Source organism: Canis lupus, chromosome 18 (genome assembly GCF_011100685.1).
Source record: "Canis lupus familiaris isolate Mischka breed German Shepherd chromosome 18, alternate assembly UU_Cfam_GSD_1.0, whole genome shotgun sequence".
NCBI lineage: Eukaryota > Metazoa > Chordata > Mammalia > Carnivora > Canidae > Canis > Canis lupus.
Genome location: NC_049239.1, coordinates 25,022,487 through 25,038,057, shown reverse-complemented (window position 1 = coordinate 25,038,057; position 15,571 = coordinate 25,022,487). Strand labels below are relative to the sequence as shown.

The window sequence follows — 15,571 nt, the reverse complement described above, 5'->3', positions numbered from 1 at the left end:
AAATGCCATATGTCAAGAAAAAAAAATCTTTAATCTTCAGTCATTCAACATCAAAGACAAAGGCAAAATAATGGTAAGTTTGTGTTCATTCGGTAAAAAACCACCAAAAGAATAGACCAGGCAATTCACTCTGAGTCTTGTCAACACCCAAAGGGGAAATTGTTCTTTTACTGTGATATGCAAATTAAACATTTACTCTTTGATTACTTTATACTAAAATATACCCTAAAGGTAAATATAGAGCACGTTATATCATTTTTAGTTTGCTATTCAGTTATCAAAGGGTCACAGAACTTAATGTATGATTGCCAGGTCATGTTCCCATAAAAGAAAACCATCCTCCATCCTTGCTGAGCACACACATCAGAGAGATACACAATGGCTATAACTAAAATCTATAATCTGCAGGAGGGAAGGGGCATGGATTTTAGTACACTAGCCTTTTACCAATTACTTCTAAAAACAGTTTAATATGTGAGTTAACAAAATCTTATGATAGAAAACATCTCAAAATATATTAGTACATTGAGTATATATTTTTTCCTTTTGTGACTATCTCTAATAATCATAATTTCAATCTTTATAATATAAAACATTTTAGTAATAAGTTGGATAAATGAACTCAAGCTTTACCCATCAGTGATGCAAAAAGTGACTACACATTGAAAGATAAAAATAAAACATGAATCGTGCAGCCTTTTCATTTGACTTATTCTAAGCATTTTAAAACTACACCATTTTTCAACTTCACTGCTATCTACCTGATGGAGGTGAATTTCCTTCCCATTACTGCGAAATACTGAGGTGTTACAGAATTGAATCTGATAAAACATTTCAAAAAAAAATTTAAATATAATAAGTATTTAATTTATAGATAAAGCATTAACTCAATTTGATAATGCTAGTAAAATTTCATATAGATAAAAATAGTCACCTAAGAGTAGAAAATTACTTATTATTTCCATTAACATTTTTATGTCCATGAACTTTTTTTCAAGGAAAAATAGCCATTTATTTCTGATATAATGTAATTTTTATCCCCCTAACCCTGAGTGGACATTTCCAAGATAGAATCAATTACCTATTTACCTTTTCTTCCTCAAATCTACCAATGGATTTAGCACATAGATGCCAAATATACTAGCTAAATAAGGAATTCCTACTTAAAAATCTTCAATAAATCAATTAAAAAAGAGAAGTTTAGTTTCTTGGAGATTTTACTTTTAGTTTTATACATAATAACAATTTTGAACTCAACTCCTATTTCATTTTAAAATACAGTATACAGATAGTATTTTAAATGTAACATTTTAAATTTAATATCTTAAGAAAGGATACAGAACATTCATTTCAATGGAAATTGTTTTAGTAAGTTCTGAACCTTTTCAGTTATATGTTGACCCAATTATATATACTTTTCTACAGAAACATTTGAAATTTCTTTCAAAAACTTTATTACCATTTTCCTTTATAACTTTTGGAACTTTCATAATGCAAGAACACTAATATTGTATAGATAGAGTAACCATCAAAGTTCAATTTCCAATTTAAAAGACTGAACTGAATTAATAAAAAATTTAATTTAAAGCAAATTGTTGACTTTTGGGGGACCATGATCTTTTATAGACTTAAACACTATTTAAAAAAAAATTCAAAGGAAGGAAAATAGTTTAATGACAAATCATAGAAATGTTACTGGAGCATTTGATGTTCATATTCAATGTTTTCCTTGGCTGAATAAGGAGACCCAAAGATCTAAAGGTGTTTTCTTTTCTTTTTAAACAACTTTGGAGAGTGTATCCCCAATGGAAAAAGTGGAAAAAGAAGGGGATAAAAGTAAGTCCAGTAAAAAGAAACCATTATATTTTCAAAAACTTTGATCTTTGCATGAGGAACTAGTTAGGGTATGGTATTATACAATGTTATGTGTACACAAAATACTTGGAGATACTTAATTAGAGATATAACTCAACAAACTTACAGAGAAACAACACTCTGCACCTACTCTGAAGTGCTCCAAATATTCCTTTTTAATGGAAATTTTTTTCTGCTACTTCACTTTCTGTGATGTCATTGAAGTCACTGTTCAGACACTATACAAAACTCTCACCAAGTTAGTGATGGTTTCTAAAAAATCTCATTTGTGAGGATTACAGAGGAGACAAAGACATCCTAGTAAACCTTAGCTTCCCAAATAAGCCTTAAAAGTAAGGTAATGGCAAGAGCTATGTCTTTTTTTTCCCCCTTAACTGTAGTAGTGGCCTTAGAGTTCTAAAAATCCAAAGTTTTTCTTGTATATTCACAATCACAGGTAATCCAGAAAAATAAAGGTGACCAAGTAGAAAATGGAAATTGAATGTCATGCCGTATTACCTAATCTATTATTTCCAGGTAGAGGTGGCATGCTTAAAAAGTAATCATTACTAGTAGTAGTAGTATTACTTGATTTTTCTTTTTTTCTTTAAGCACAATGGACAGGAAATTAAATATCAACATTGAAAAATAATGTACTTAGATATACATTGTTTAAGTTGAAATGGAATTCTGGAATTAAGGAAAAGTTTTCAGAAGCTCAAAAATAGTTTTAAAAATAGAGGTTTGGAGTTTTAAACCTGCAAAAAGAATACCTTATTTCTGGGGGCTTGCAAAATTGCTAATGTTACCAAGGAGTCACCACTGCAGGTAACAAAATTTGACAGAATTAACTTTATTTGGTGACGTGTACTTAAACGGTCAAGAGGTACCTCTTTCTATAGTTCATCCAATGATTGTTGTCCACCAAGACTATGGTAATTATTTTTTTTTAAGATTTTATTTATTCATGAGAGAGAGAGAGAGAGAGAGAGAATGAGGCAAAGACACAGGCAGAGGGAGAAACAGGCTCCATGCAGGGAGCCCGCTGTGGGACTCGATCCCGGGACTCCAGGATCATGCCCTGGGCCAAAGGCAGGCACCAAACCATTGAGCCACCCAGGGATCCCCTGACTATGGTAAATTAAACAAAACATTAAGTGTATTAGTAGGGCCATAATGACAATACGGCTCTACAGCTCTTTATATATGCAGATGCAGACATAAAATCTCAGTTTCATAGTTCATTTGAAAAAATTAAAAGAAAGAAAAAAAAAGAAAAAATTAAAAGAGAAAAGACAAAAAAAGAGAGGAATAAAAAGCAAAGCAAAGTAAACCAAAGAAAAGAAACAAAAGAAAAAAGTACAGATAAATACCTGGCAACATGAAAGTCAGTCTTCACATTCCAAATGAAATAAATCTAATGTCACATATTAAAACAAATTTAGACAGTAGCATATTAAGTTCAAGAATCAGAAGTATGATTTAAATAGTATAAAACTTCACTTTTATTATAAACAAGTAGTTGTCCAAATTGCTTTGTATGCCAAACTGAAAAAGATGATTTTCCACAGCAAGGCAATTATTGCCAAAGTATGATTTTATTTCTTATGAATACAGACTCTTAAATAATTCTTTGTCTCATAGCCACTTGCTACATGGTTCTTAGATATTTTTGATAAATATATTTGCTAACTGATTTCTAAGTGAGCCTTGACAACAAATTCATCAGTATAATGGAAATTATGAACTGATGATTCTAAAACCAGACTTACTAGCAATGACTTCCTACTCTGCTCAACCAAACTTAGCTCTGTGAAGGCAAGAACTTGATTTCATTCATCTTTATATTACACTATAATTACTACCTTGTTGAGCACATAAAATCTATTACTACTGGCTGAGTAAAGAGGGAAAGAATAAGTGGATATGGCCAATATGACAATCTCCATCAGCCTCTGTACACCCAAGCATTTTCATCTAGAACCCATGAATGAAGAAAAATCAAGATGAAGTCAATGGAAAATATAGCATAAAGCTAATCATAGTACATATTGAATATAACATAGTATTGTCAAAAATAAAGGTCTTTAGCTTGTCATTTAGTAACTGTCATAATTACCTCCAACTGAATGATATCCAATTTTCTCTCGACTTCCCTTCCCTATTGTCAATTGTCCATCCACTATATAAACTACCTAGTGAAATACCTGGGATTCAAACTCTATAAAGAAAAGCCAAATCCATTCGCATATCCTTCAATCTGTGAAAAACAATTGGGTTTTATTCCAAAGTAAAAATAATGAAATTTTTGGTTTCTATCAAATGTCTCTCATAATCAGCTAATCATATAATCCCTACTTTGTCAACTCGGCCTTTCTGATTCCTATTTCTCTACCTTACACTATATCTTCTTTTACTCCTATCTCTTCACTGGTCTCATTTCTATAGTCTTTCTGACATCATTTTATTCTAATGAATAATTCAGATTAGTTTTTCTAAGTCACACTTAGATTATGTTATTACACTAAAAAAAATGGTTACCACATTAAATATGGTTTATTCAAATTAGCAAACAAAATTAACATCAACTTAATTTTCAGCTTTAGCCCTAGTAATTCCCTACTTGCATCCAACAGGCCAATCCAACTGTATCATTTCTCTTCCTGAAACAGGTACTCAGTGATGTCCCTTCTCCCTAAAAAGTCACCATCATATTAAGCGCTGAAATTCTATAGATTTGACGATGTTACCCTGTATGAAGTCTTCTTGGTATTACTAAAAAGTTGCAATCCTTTTTTCTTCTAAATCCCCCAAACGCTCTTTTAAGATGCTAATTATAATCTAACGATGCTACTTTTATATTTTCTTACACTCATCTGATATACCTATAAACTATCTCATTGTGGGAACTCTTCTTTATTCCACTTTCTATGTATTACAGAATATAGCTCCGTGTCTTGCCCAGAGTAGTCAAAAAAGTCACTGAGTGAAATTTTAAAGTCAGCAAACTAAATAAAACTTGGCCACTCAAATCCATATCTGAGAGCTTTTAGTGTCTATAGAAAACCGAGATACTACTTAGGGAATCCCTTACCTCGGTTTGTGGTAGCCGGTCTATGACTCAGAGTAAACATTTGGATGTCTTGACTGGAATCATCTTTGTGGTTTGTTGTTCTGTGAAACAAAATATATTTGAAGGAATGTTATCAGTGAAAACACACTTTTCATTCTTTTTCCATACAGGTACTGACCACAGAGAGGACTCCCATATGACTAACACAGTGGAAACACCAACTCTTGTCAAACTATTTTTTGTCTAGAAGATTGGTGACCATCCTGTCACTCATACTGGCTGCTGAATCAGGGAAAGGAAATGAAAGGGAACCACTGGTACAGTTGGGCGAGTGGCCCAGACACACGCCTACACTTACTGCCAAGTATAAGAAGAAGTTGAAGAAGACATGACTTAAGTCACCAAAGTAGTTATTTTCCTGGTAAATATAAACTTAGTAGATGGCATATAAAATGGAAATAAGCAATCTACTAATAATATATACATTAAAATAAAAACCATTTGGCTTATTTTACAAAAACTTATTTTTAAATAATATTGTATATACAAAGGGAAAGTCATATGGAAAACCACAGTTAGCTTATTATAAAATGTATCAAGAATACTATTGAACTTTCTTAAGCAAAACAAGTATTTATTATGTTTAATGGCACTAATAAAAACCCAGATAGTAGAAATTAAAATTGTAAAATGTAGCACACAATTAACAATTTTATAAGCTAATTATATCTAATAATTTATTTTTTAATATTTATATATAAGGCACAATGTTTTATGTCATCTCAAGTGATGATAAATAAGGCAGTTGTTATCTATACTCCTGCAAACAAAGAGAAAGAACCACACAGATACATGGCAAGGATGATTTTTCTTGAACATCATAGAAAGTAAAGTGTGAACTCTGAGTTTGGAGCCTCTGTGTTATTCATTACTGGATTCCTGGACTGAGCACAATGCCTAGAAACTAGGACACAAGTAATAAACAAAAACTGAGTAAAATTCCACCTACCAGATTTGAACGTGTAATAGTTCTGTTGGATTTCTTATTTGGCTATACTTACTAGTTCCATAAGATCAACTTTTTTCAGCTTGTATTATAAATACAAATTAAAAATCTAAAATTATTTGGCATATGCATTGTTTCGATAGAATGATGATTATACTTTAGTGAGAATAAATAATATACTTTTTTCCAAAGAATGAAAATCAGCATTTATGATCTACCATAGACAGGATTCAAGATTGATATTTAAGCCAGTCTAGCACTTGGACTTCAGAAGCTCTGATAACCACATTTTGTGGACTTGGAGGAACAGACTGAACCACTGTAGATCGTGGCAGCACTGAGGATTACTGACGAGTATATATATTTAGAGCATTTCAATTATATGTATTATTTTCATGGTATTGGAGGGTTTTTTGCTTTATTCTATATTTTGTAAAGCTATGTATGTTTAAAATAAATACACACCTGATAGAAATGCATATTTATAAATATATACATATACACATATACAAATATACATACATAATATATGCTGATATATTAATGATTATAATAATTTATATATATATGTATAGTCTTATACCACCTTAAGTTTTTCTCTGTCTCAACCACTATGCTGTGATTCTCTGCCTGACTGGGCACGCGTGTACTTTCCTCAGCACTTTATTTGCTTATGAGAAGGGTATTGCTGTACTTCAAGGGAAAGACTGTGGCACCCTAACAAGGCAGTAAACATAAAGACTTGGAGGATATGTAAATCGCACGGGGATTCTGAATCCATGGATGACAGAATTTGCTGATGAATTTGACATATGGTAGAAGAGAAAAACCAGAGTCAGAAATAACATGAAAGTTCTGACTTTCAAAATTAGCAAGATGAAGTGGTCACTTGCTAAGCTAAGGGTGACAGGAAATACTTAAATAATTTTGCTGATAAAATTTATGAACGTACTATTAACAGACATTTTTTTTCTTGCTTTTCACTTTCTGTATCCCCAGGAAACCCTATGGAACAGACTAAAGCATTTAACTGAATTCTCCTTCCGGTATTCAATAATCTAGCCTTCATCATGTTACCTCTGGTAGCCTATATGACATGACCAAGCAAGAATCAGCCAGCTCTAAATATTTAATCTGCCCAATTGGTCACCACCTGTGAATAGGAAGTCCATATCTATTAACTCTGCTGCTTATGGAATTGCATAGACAGCTCTAAGATATTGATCTGCTTGGACTAAAGAAGAAAAAGGAAATGGTCAGTGAATAACTTGTCAGCCCCTCTTAATATAGTGATGCATAGAAATATAGCCTAGTTTGTGCTGTTGATACAATCAAATTTGTAAAGGCTATAGCACTATTCTAGGGATCAGAATATGCCGCCTCCCATACCACCTCCCATACCACCTCCCATTCCACCCATTCCCTTCTTTAGGAATTTTGGTGACTACAACTTCTGCTGTAGTTAACAGAGAGGCCACACCAGCAGCATCCAATAAAGCAATTCTTACAACCGTCGTTGGATCAATGATTCCTTTTTCTACCATATTCACAAAATCTCCAAGCCTAGCATCATAACCAACTTCTGAGGAACTCTGTGTAATTTTCTCAACTATCAATGATCCTACAACACCTGCATTCTTAGCAATGGTCATTGCATGAATTTTGAATATTCTCTTAATAATTTTGATACTAATTCTTTGACCTTCCTTAGCTGGAGTTATTGAATCCAAGGCTGCAGTGCACTGAAGCAGGGCACAACCCTCTCACAGAACAATGCCTTCTTCAACAGCAGCTCTTGTGGCATTGAGGGCATCTGCAACTCTGTCTTTTTTCACTCACTTCAACATCATTTGTCTCACCAACCTTCAACATAGCTACTCCATTTGAGAGTTTTGCCAGGCATTCATTCAACTTTTCCCTTTCATATTCACTAGTTGTGATATCTAACTGCTCAATGACTTCTTGAACATGTTTTTCAATTTGAGCCTTGTCACATTTTTCTTTTAAAAGCATCACATCATCTTTGGTCACAATGACCTCTCCAACTTTTCCTAAGTTGTGAGGCTGAACATCTTTGAGATTTAGAGTCAATCCTTCTTCCCCAAACACTGCACCACCATTAGCAATATCTTTAAGCTGGTTCTCTCTACTGTCACCAAAACCTGGAGCTTTGACTGCCACAACCTGAAGACCAAATTTTAGCCTATTTAAAATGAGTGTACTCAGAGTTTCTGCATGAACATCTTCAGCAATTATGACCAAGAGCTTATGGTGAGCATTGGCAATTTCAAGAGCAGGTATAATGGACTGGACACTAGAAATTTTCTTTTCGCTCAGTGTTTTCACTATGTTTCAGAACATAGGCATCTTGGAATTCATATTTCTGACCTTTCAATGTATTAATAAAGGTGGAGAAATATAACCTCGATCAAACTTCATGGCTTCATGGCTTCAGTAATTTCTAATTCATCATTCAGTGTTTTTCCTTCCTTTACTGTGATGACACTCTTCCTTCCAACCTTTTTCATTGCATTGGAAATGATGTTGCCAGTTTCTTTGTCTCCATTTGCAGAAATAGTAGCAACCTGAGCAATTTCTTCAGGGGTTGTCACAGGTTTAGACTCCTTCTTAAGTTCAGCAATTACAGCATCAACAGCTAACATCACACCTCTCCTGATTTCCACAGGATTAGCAACTCTGCTAATCTTCTCCAAGCCTTCCTTGGCAATAGAGCATGCCCAGAGAGTAGCGGTAGTGGTGCCATTCCCCAGCCTCTTCATTTATGTTATTGGCGACATCTTGAACAAGTTTAGTGAGAATATTTTTATATTCTAAGTCAATTGACTTTGCTACGGTCACATCCTCCTTTGTTACTCTGGGACTTCCCCAACTCTGTTCAATAATCACTGTTCTTCTCTTTGGCCCCATAGTAATGGCTACAGCATTGGCTAAAAGGTCTACACCTTGAAGCATTAAGGCTTGGGCATCTGCACAAGATTTTACATCTTTGGCATAGGCCCAAGCGAGATAAGGAGCCAGCACTCTGGACACTGGCCTAATTTGGGGGAGGACTGCAGGTAATCGAAGCATTTCTGTGGGACAGTGGCAGAGCGTTCAGGCGGTGCAGCAGGCCATAGGAGGTGAGTGAGGGTCTAAATTTGCTTCTAATTTAGGCTAGCAGAACATAGACTGGCTTATCAAAACTGATAAAAAATAAACTTTTTCTATGATATATACCCATTATGTTCCAAAGTACAGTTGACCCTTTGAACAATGAGGAGGTTAGAAGCACCAATCTTGCTGCACAGTTGAAAATCTACATATAAGTTTTGACTCCCCCAAAACTTAATTACTAATAGCCTACTGCGAACTAGAAAAGCCTTACCAATAATATAGGAAGTCATTTCTCACATACTTTGTGTATTTATTGTATATTGAATTCTTAAGGAAGAAAGAGAAAAGGAAGTATTATTAAAAAAACCATAAGGAAGAGAAAATACATTTATAGTACTGTACTATCTTATATATATAAAGAACATGTATAATTGGACCCATGTAGTTCAAACTAGTTGTTTTCCAAAGGTCAACTGTATATTCCCTGTTTCTCAGTTATTATTTTTAGTTTGTATTTATACAGTTTTATGTGTTCTGAAAATAGGCTTAAATGATGAGGATTTTTTTTTATGATTTAACTTACTTATTTGAGAGAAGAGAGAGAGAGTATATGAGCAGAGAGAGAAAATCTCCAGCAGATTCTGAGCAGAGGCCAATGTGGGGCTTGATCTCATAAACCTGAGATCACGACTTGAGCAGAAACCAAGAATCAGGTGCTTAACAGACTGAGCACCCAGGCACCCCTGCATGATGAGGATTTCTTCATTTAAATAGTAAATTGATATTAAACAGATTAGTTTCTAATAAGTAAATCTTATCATTGAGATGAAGGAAACTTCAAGGAGTTCTCAGAGTAGTAACAAGGGGTCTGAAAATCTATTATGGATGATTTTGTAGATTCAGTAAACAGTATCTCCCATATCATACTTAATTTTTCAAATGCCCATGATACAATTTTTAAATCATAAACTTATTTGAAGATATCACTGACCACATGATAATTTGTTACACATTATCCTAATCAGAAGTTGCTGAAAGCATCACTACTTACTCCCTAGCGGATATCTACAAAACATGCTCACGTTAAAAATCAGGTCTTCAGACTTGAAAAGGTGTAGATACTAATTTCCTTCACCTTAGTGAAGTAACTGTCCTTAACTGATGCAGTCTATAATCTTCTGTCCTTTTGTCTGTAGTTAGTGGAGAGTGAAGACATCTGGTTATGATCAAATAGTCACAATCCTCTCATTTAAGTTACATGATTCAGACTATTTTTTTACATATTTGGAAAGACTATGTACAAAAAAAAGTGGACAGAAGGTCATGCTAACCCTAGATTATTTTGAATTTTTTCAGGCTTCATTGGAAATACCAATGCCCTATCATTATATTTCTTAACCCTTATTCTACCTGAAAGATGCTGTCATTTTAAAGTTCAATCTAAATGAGGCTGGCATTGCCCAAGTGCTGTCTTTGGTTAATTACTAGTGCTTAGTTGAGGCTCAACACATGTCAAATACCAGTAATTAAAACTAAAGTGCCCTCAAGCAAAACATTAAAATTCTTGCATTCCAAGGGGCCTCATTAAAACCAGATGACTAGCTTGGCTTCTAAAAAGACTTGGCTAAAACATATCCACTTCAAATCCATACTGTCTTACTTGCTTACAGCAGAGAATCACTGACTCGAGAACCCGAGGGTCCTCCAAAGTTTATCTAACCTCTTTCCAAGCAGAGTCTTATTTTAATATCTTGGAAAGAAACTATCTAGCATCTCTTTAGATTCACATGCAAGAATTTTCCAAGGAGCCTTGCATCATTAATTTGTATAATTTCTGAGAAAAACAAATAAAAAAATTTTGCTTTACTTTGCTGAATTCCTCTAACACAATCTTAGCCCAGCCCATGAAATTTTGGCCTCTCTGTTATAAAATAGCACTAGTTTTAACCGTGTCACTGAATAATACCCCACCCTGTGTACCTTCAATACACTGAGAGCACAAACTATGTACGCTCAAAAAAATTTGTAAAGCCCATATTTAGTTAATATACATTTTTAACCATGTCTGAGCAATTAATAACCAGTTATTTAATCACTCATCATTATAGAGTATAAACTAATATCATATTTTTTTCTTTAAGATTTTATTTATTTATTTATTTATTTATTTATTTATTTATTTATACGAGAGAGAGAAAGCAGGGAAAGGAGCTGAAGGAGAGGGAGAGAGAGAAAATCCCAAGCAGATTCTGTGCTAAGTGCAGAGCCCAATGTGGGGTTGATCTCATGACCCTGAGGTCATGACCTGAGCCAAAACTGAGCATTTAACCAATTGAGCCACCTAGGTGCCCCATTAATATATTTCTTAATGAATATCCATTTAAAAAACATATATAGGATTGGGTCTTCATCATGGATAGTTTAACAAGGTAATAGGTAAATAACCTCATGTAGTTCATGAATCAAACATAGAAAATATGCATTCTGTATTGAAAATAATCTCATCATATTAGATAAGTTAATAGGTAAACTTATTTATAATCTCTAAAGCCTACAGTTATTTATCATTTAGCAAATCTAAAGTCTGCCAATTACACTGCTTAAGCAAGCAGTTTCTTCCTGTCTATCAGCAGAGTACAAAAAAAAAAAAAAAAATCAATGCATATCCTTTCCTTTTTGCCACTGCTTCACAAGGTCAATATATAGCTAAGTGGCTTAAAACACGGTTTAGAAGAAGGCTCAGCTTTATGATACAACATCCGATTTTGACAGTGTGTGAGGGAAAAGACAGTCTTTTGAAGTCCAGGTAAATAATGAGTCACATTCTGTTTCCTCTCACACCTGTTTGCTCTGGGTACAGTCTGTTAACTGAGCACAGGATACTGCTGATTATAACTCATTCAAAACATGAATCAGAAAGATTCATTTGATCATTTCAGCTGAGAAAATGGAAAAAGCAATATCCTGAAGGGATTAGACTTTTACAGTGCTTCATGTTACAAACCATTATTAGGGCAGCAAGGTATCTGTTTCTCCAATGCATCATTTAAAAAATGTGATATATTTAAGTTACTGGATTATTTTTGCTAAATTGGCTTAATATAGTATGAACTAAATTTTATGCTCCAACCATGAAGCACAGTTTTTAATATCAATGTAAGGCTCAATCTTTTTTTTTTTTTTTGGTAAGGCTCAATCTTAAATAAAATATAAAATTATGCTTTATAGCAGAACATAAATCTTTATTTCTTCCTGAGTGTTTATCTTTCTATATATATTATTAGGTAGTGTTAAATACCTGGTAAGAAGAGCATATTTCTGCTTCACCTCTAACAATCATAACCACATATTATGCATAATATGAAATAGATTTATGCCTTTAATGTGTCTGTTTTGATAAAAATGTGATATGTTTAATATATTATTTCTTAATAATTTTAAATATTAATTAATTAATTAATTATTCAATATTCACTTAAACTGTGTTTGATTCATAGGCTAGACAAACTGGGTGGAAAACCATACATCAAGCAATACATAAAGTTGCATACTTATATAAATATTCATCTTTGACTAATGAATATATGAATTTTAGAGTTTTTTCTTTACATAAAGCAACCATTTTTCTTTACATAAAGCTTTTTCAGATTTATTATTATCATGATTTTCTAAATATTCAAAACAAATGATCAAATTCTTATGATTCAGGTTGATTCAGAGTTAGGTTACCATCACTTAATTAGCTTGCCTCTCATCCACGATATCTTTATTTGATTAGTTCTTGCTTTGCTGTAGAATTGTAGAAAGTTCTGATTCTGGGGTTACTTAGAGGCCACACAGTACTTAGTGACTTTGGGATTCATTGTCTCCTGTTTTTTTCAGCTCTTGTTTTTTTCTCTATTGGTCACATAGTTTTGCCAAAGGTAAAATTTCTCCAACTGAGAGGAAGTAGTAATACTATGTCCACAGAAGGAGCAAGACTGTTATTAGCAAAGCTTACTGAACTCAAAGGAATATGCTATTTTCCACTCTAGCATCTACATGTTAGATGCCAATAAAGAGTTTGTTTTATTGCCATCACTGGCCAATGACTGTGGCTAGAGTGATGTGTATTATAAGTCAGACAGATGCCAGATATTTCACTAGCTATAGAGAGAAAAAGATATGGAAGCAGGCATGACACTGGTCCCACCAAAAAGCTCCTCAAGAAAGGATAGAGTTGGTTGTTAATACATGAAATGCAGAGAAATAAAGGTATTAAAATTCTGTCCTTTGGATTTCATCTCTTAGATGCCCAGATAACACGCATATAAACAATCTGATGAGTAACTCCACCTAACATAATTATTTCACTTACCATAAAAATGTACTCATCCTCTCCCAAAAGGGCACAACTCAAAGACACATTAAGTCATCCTGTTCTAAGGCTGGCCTCTCTGGGTAAAATGCATTTCTCTTAATCAAATCCAGATGTGAGTCCCCACAGTACTATAACAAAATTCTAATTACAAATATAACCATTCCATCTTACACAACAGACAGTGTTAGGACAAATAAAGACAGTACAATAAATATTCCTCTTTGAAAAGCAGAAAGGAATAATCACGAGCTCAGACCTCTCTGCTAGTGGCACAAATTCATCGCTTTGACCCACTGGGAGGCACTTTCCTGTTGAGTAATCTCCACAGTCACACTCATAGGGTACTAGCCTTGGTCCTATAGGTTCTCAGGGCAATTACAGGTAGTTAACATCTAAGGACGAATTTTCCAAACAGTACAATTCTCTCAAATAGTCATCAATCTATTAAGTCCTACAGGGTAATTCTATCCAGAAGTAATAAAAAACAAAAATGTTGTCATATTATGCTTTTTAAGTCTATCTTGCCCTTGCATTCTGTGCCTCTTAACAACAGTGAGGTGGTAGTCCAGTCCCTATATTCTAGGTCAGTGGCTTTTCCCTTGACCTCCTCTCAAGTCAGTATGAATCTGCCAACCAGGATGGAGGAGGCAGAGACATGCATTCATCTTCACAACTCTCAACCAGCTCCCTGGAGATGGTATGTATGTGTGTGTGTAATCTTATAGCATCTATAATCAGGTAAAGGAGAAAACAGAAAGAGAGATTTCAGAAGGCCCTGGATATTTGACTGTCTATGTTCCTCCAGGGTTTCAGTCTTATTCCCTGACCTGTATCCTATCTCCCTGAACTGTCCTCAACTTAGGAATTGGCAAAAAATGTAGTGCTTTATATTTCCTTAAGGACATGATTATCCTACTCCTGGTGTCTTTGAGGCAAAACTGAATGCTTTGCAGACTGAGACTATAGGTGAGAAGACTTTAGGCTCACATAACTGTTCTTTTAAAAATGAAAACTGAACTGAAATGAAAGAACACTTTAAAGAGGTAATGCAGGTACATGGTAAAAATTTCAAAGAATACACAGTGAAAAGTAATACTTCCTATAAAGCTCACTTAAATTCTAGGTCCCTGGGGCCAATCACCAAAGTACTATGTGGTATTGCCAGAAATGGCCCATGGTTATAATGGCCTGTGTATGTCTGTCACGGTGTGATACCACTGCACACCCACCCAAGTGACTACAATAAAAATGATCAAAAGTGTTAAATGTGACACTAATGTCAAGAAATTATCTATATATACACTACTGACCAGATTGAAAATTAATACAGGTGCTTTGGAAAATGATTTGTTAGAATCTGCTAAATCTATGAATGGACAATTCTACTCTCAGATATAGAGTTAACAGAAATGTGTACATATGTGTACCAAAAGAAATTAATGAGATTGTTTATAACAGCACCATTTGTAGTAGCCCCAAATTAAAAAAAAAATAAATTCCTATTAAAAACAGAGTAAGTAGGGACACCTGATTTGGGCTCAGGTCATGATCTCAGGGTCCTGGGTTTGAGCCCTGTGTTGGGTTCCACACTCACTGGGGAGTCTGCTTGAGGATTCTCTCTCTTCTCCTCTCCCAACTTGTATTCTCTCTCTCTCTCTCTAAAATAAATAAATAAACCTTTAAAAAATAAATGATAGTAGAATAATAAATTTTTATATTCTTACAATGTGATGCATGGCAATAAGAATGAAAAATCTACCACTATTTACAGCAGTAGGTATAAAGATCACAAACACAATGCCGAGTGGGGAAAAAAAGCCAGACACAAAAAAGAATGCTACATATGATTCCAGTTACATGAAGTACAAAAAGAGGCAAAACTAATCTATGCTCATAAAATCAGGATAGTGGTTATTCTGAAGGTTGGCTAGAAATGTTGACCAGTATGTTCACTTTTTTATATGTGCATGAAACTTCAAAAATAGCTAAAAGAAAGGTAGAAGTGGAAGCATTGCACATAATCAAGAATTATCGTATATTTAATCAAGAGTTAAAATGAATGAAATAGAGTCCTATTTACTGACACAAGTATAACACCAAAAGAGTGTTATATTTAAAAAGAACATAGCAGAATAATTAATACGATACCATGGAATATATAGTC

The 15,571-nt window shown here is 33.9% G+C and overlaps 1 long non-coding RNA gene and 1 pseudogene across 1 annotated transcript in view; both read right to left on the bottom strand.

Annotated features, from left to right (window-relative positions):
• Positions 1-15,571, bottom strand: part of LOC119864108 — a 64,707-nt gene that overhangs the window by 24,545 nt on the left and 24,591 nt on the right. The window contains exon 2 of the long non-coding RNA XR_005372926.1: positions 4,949-5,028. This is a non-coding gene — a long non-coding RNA (uncharacterized LOC119864108). The remainder of the gene's footprint in view (positions 1-4,948; positions 5,029-15,571) is intronic.
• Positions 7,300-9,023, bottom strand: LOC100686643 (annotated as a pseudogene).